A 5,239-nucleotide genomic window follows, 5' to 3' on the forward strand; every position below is an offset into this window, starting at 1 on the left:
ATATATACGAGCACGTGAACATCATAAATATTGCATCATTATAAATAGTAACTTATCTACATGGGTACATATATACGTTTAAAATCCGCTATTAAATAGAGCAGGGATAATATGTTATTCTTTAAATTTGAGATTGTTAAACAATTTCGATCAAAATTTGAATATATATTAGGTTATTTTTGTTTGAAAGAGTCTGCTCAAACTAAAACTGACAAGTGATAGAGCAAGTATATATTTCTTGAAAAATGAAGGGCAATTTTCACATATAACAAACATAAAATTCATATTTGTATGATATAGCAAAGTTTGCATGATTGCGCTCCATAGAAAACATATATATGTATAATCTCTATACATATACAATTGAAGCGAAGTGTATAAAACGAGAAAGAGAAAGAGACTTGGGCAGAGAATTGCATAAAACGAAGTGTATAAAATGAAGTTTATAAAATAAATCGTATAATAATAAGTTTGTAGGACGATTATATACAATTTTGAATTTGTATAACGAGAAAAGGAGAAAGACAAAAGAGACTTGGACAAGGAATATACAATTGAATCGAATTGTATAAACGAGAAAGAGAGAAATTATATACAATTTGAAATTGTATAAAACGAGAAAGAGAGAAAGACAAAAGAGACTTGGGCAGGGAAATACTTTTATTGTATAATTATAAGTGTACCAGACATATATATGTGTATTTGCATGTGTATATATAATTTTCTCTCGCTTTATACAATTAGAAACATAATTTATACAATTCAATTGTATAAAGCGAGAGAGGCGAGCGAAGGAAGGAAGCGAGAGATGGAGAGTGGCGAGCGAGAATATGAGGGAAAGAGGGACTGACAAACAGTTTGTTATGGAACACAAATAAATTAAACGATAGCTACTATATTTATTTTATATTATTAGTTTAACATTCTATACAAGTATCCCAAAAATGAATAAAATGTATATAGTTGAGTACCCAATCAACTCATACTTTTTTTTAGTTTATTTAGAAAGTTTTTCTTTTTTAAAAGGAGATAAATTGAAAATAATCTGAAAATCATGAGTGGGTTGATTGAATATTGGATTTGTGTTAGTTTGTGAAATACTAAAAAGATGGAAAGTAAGAAAAGGAAAGCAGACTTAATAAATATAACAACCATATTGGAAGCTTCATAATATAAAGTATACATTGAACTTATCCCTTGGACAAAAGAAATCAAGAAACATGTCATATCTTTCGATGTTACAATGTACAATGACATATATTAATGCATTTCATTATATAATTATATGATATTTTTTTTCTAATAACAACCATAGTGTGTATCATTTCATGGCACTTGTGAGTTTTCCCAAAGAGCATATTTAGTTAATCATTACTTTTGAATTTTCTAAAATTTAATGACTTATCCCCTAAATATGACAGACGGCTGTTAAATGAAAATAACCACGTGACTAAATTATGGGGATAGAAATAACAAGATATTATGCATAAATTAACAAAATAAATACAGATAATAAATCAGATAAATAATTTATTAAAAAATGCATAATCTTTAAAACAATTTTGCTAATTGACCTAAATACAAGAAAATTAATATAAAATAAAAACTATGACGAGAGTAATCTTTCCTTAAATATAATTTTTTAAATTTAATTGTGAATACAATTGTGTTGTAGTGTAGAAGTCCAAAACTTTCTAAAACAGAATTGATCAAATATTAAAGAATTCTTTTTCACCAAAAAAAAAAAGTAATTCTAATTATTATATTATTAAAGAAATCATGGAAATTTTTTATAACTTTTTCCTTGCCTAAAATTTCTAATACAATAAATTTGATCTAATTTTTTTTCTATATGATCTTCATCATTACTGCTTGTCATGATTAAATAAAAGAGAGATATCACAAGAAAAATTTGAAATATATTAATGAAAAAAGGATCAACAATACCTTGAACTATTAGAAAAGGTCTAAAAAGACCCTTCATCTATCTTTTGAACTAAAAATTGCCTGCCATTCACTTTTATTTTTTAAAAAATATTTATTATGTGTCATTCTCCTATTAAATATTATAAAGAGCCCACCTTAATTAGATTATTCATCATTATTTATCCAAACTGAAACAATATACTTCTTCAAAATCCCAAACTTTTTTATTAAAAAAATATTATAATTTGTTATCATTTATTTATTTTTGGATCCAACTCCTCTCCATTATCTCAATTTTTCATGACAAAAGAAAAACTTAACGATTAATATTTAATAATTAAATCAAGATTCTAGACATGACATAGATGATTGATATTTTATACAAAAAAATTATTATATCATGCTCATAACAATATATTATTTTATCTTCAAGTACATTATACACATTATCTCTAGTTTCCTACTTAAATTTTTTCTATGACTACCACCATTCATCTGCTTTTTTTTTTTTAATGAATTAATCTTTTAAGAGAAATTTTATGAAACTTTTTCTTTAAAAAGTAGTTATTACATATAAGTAAAAAAAAATAAAATTTTTTTTCTATTTATTTATTTTTAAAAAAGAAGATAGACATTGTGACCCTATTAATATTTTTATAATATATTAATTATTTAAACAAACTTTTTTAAAGAAAAAAAAATTAGAGTAAATACAAAACTTATTAGATTTTTTTTAAAAAAAAATTGGGGTTTTGAAAAGGTATATATATTTTTTATTTAAATAGATTATGAGGAAATAATTGATAGATGAGATTTTTATTTCATCTAATAAGAAAATGACAAATAATAAACATTGTTTTTTGAAAAAATAAAACTTAAGTTGTTAGTTATAAAGGTATAAGTTAGACCATCTCCAATCCAACACCAAATTTTACTTGGTGTAAAATTTGGTGTTTTGAGCTCCAATTCACATCAATTTTCACACCAAATTTGGTATAAAATTTGGTGTTCGGATTGGAGATGCTTCCCTTAGTCAAAAAAGTAAATGAAAGGGTATAAGTGGGCCAAAAAGATGAATGGAAAGGTATATGTTAGCCAAAAAGGTGAATGAAAAAGTATTTTTAGACCAAAATATGGATGAAGGATATTTTTAAATTTTTCCTATAATTTAAGGGTAGTTTTTGGCCCTTTTCCGTATATTAAATAACAAGTCAGGATCTATTACAATCTATTAATGCACTTAAGATCCTATTTTGGAACCACTCCAAGAAACTATTATAACAAATGAACTATATGGATAAAAATCAATCACAACAAGTTAAGGATATGTTTACCTTCAATGTATATGTTGTGTTGTAGTTCTTCCTCACGCAAACAAATTTCTTGTTCTCCTTATTTGAGGTTAGTTTCATGTGCATGTTTTATGGTAACTTTCTTTGAATAGATTTTAAGTTCATTGTTGAATTGAATTATTTAATATCATAATTCTTCAATAAATTTGGTGTACACGTGAAAAACTTTATTCTTCTTTTATCTTGGTCCAAGGATAAGTTCTTAGCTCTTTTCTATTTGTCGTGGTGATGAGTTGACGCGGTCTATGACCTTATTCATGAGGAGGTTTTGTAGTGTATGTTGTTTGCAGACGATATAACACTAATTGGTGTTAATGTTAGGTTAAAGGTTTGGAGACAGACTCTGGAGTCCAAAGGGTTCAAGTTGAGCAAGATCAAGATAAAATATTTGAAGTGTGAATTCAATGTTGTATTGCATGAACCAGATGTGGAAGTAAGACTTCCACATAGACTTCTCAAGAGAAAATGTCTCAAGTATCGCGGGTCCGTAATCTAGGGTAATGAGATTATGGGAATATCGATGATGATGTCACACATCGCATTAGAAAAACATGGATCAAACGAAGGTTTTATTCCAAAGTCTTGTGTGATAAAAAGATACCACATAAACTTAAAAGTAAGTTTTACTGAGTGATGGTTAGACCGTTCTTGTTGTATTAGATGGAATGTTGACCAGTCAAGAACTCATATGTTTAGTAGTGTTCCGATCCAAAGTACACCCAAGAGGTGACATGGCATATAATACCCGGAGAGGCCCTACACAATCCACTTATCACACATCATAAGAGACAATAGAGTTAAAGAATTCAAAAAAGATAGCCTTATAACATAACAAATTTGACAAAAGCGGAAGTCTAACATAAGTCTCAATAGACATCTAATACATCATAAGGAAAGTGATTAGGGTGTAACTCATACATCACATACAAAGTTTGAAAATGAAAATGACATAAAGCAATAAAGGTATCTCAGTCCTCGAAACATGAGGATTCACCACTCTTTTAAGACAATGAAACTAACTAGCCAAGAGTATGAAAGGTAAGAGCGTCAGACTCTACATTAGTGAAACAATATAGACATAAGTATGCATTAGTACATGAAATGTACTAAGTATAGGGCAGTATGCATAAACATAGATGTGATATTATGAATGGCTTAAAACATGTATGCATGATCATTCCATGACATTTGAAGACTTTAAAGAAGAAATGGCATGTGAATCATGAAATATGGTCACATACATTGCATAAAGGACATAATAAAACTTTGAAGAAACATAGTCATTTTGTTATATATTAGCCTCCATCGACAATAAGACCATGAGAGCTTTCATGGAGTCTGGTGTATCCCTCATACTGAAAGAAGGTGAATCTACTTGTCAAGGGTACATATCATCATTTGCTAAAGTGGATCCACTTGCTAGGTCATTTAAGACAATCCTACGGAGGCACGTAATTTGGGACTAGAGGTTGTTACTAGAGAATACCCTATTTGAGCCTCCACTTCAAAGCCCTTTCGGTGCTTCGGACGAAGCAAGGAAAGAAAAAAGGACCAGGTGACCCCGGCGTAATAGGGAGCCTCCTTGCTTTTCGGAGGATTATCCCTTTAATCGCTTTCAGTATTAGTTAGTTCATTAGGATGTTGTGGGTCTTGTCTCACCGTCCATCTCACTTGTTTTAGAGGCTTCATAAACAACCAGATGTTAGTTCATTCATCATTATCTTGTTATTGGCTTATGTTCAGATTTTGAGTTGTCATTTTGGCTAAGTTATATGCCCATTTCTAAATTATTACGAGTTTAGTTTTGAGTCTGTTGATTTATTTTGTATTTGGATTCTCTCTTTCTTTATTAAAAGTCTTCCGTTGAGTAAGTAAGTCAGACCAAAGGTTTGTTTGGGGCCAACAAGTGTTCTTAAGTGCTAGTCCCGTCCAGGGTGTAGGTTCAGAACATTACCAATTAA

This window comes from Solanum pennellii, chromosome 12 (assembly GCF_001406875.1).
Source record: "Solanum pennellii chromosome 12, SPENNV200".
Lineage (NCBI taxonomy): Eukaryota > Viridiplantae > Streptophyta > Magnoliopsida > Solanales > Solanaceae > Solanum > Solanum pennellii.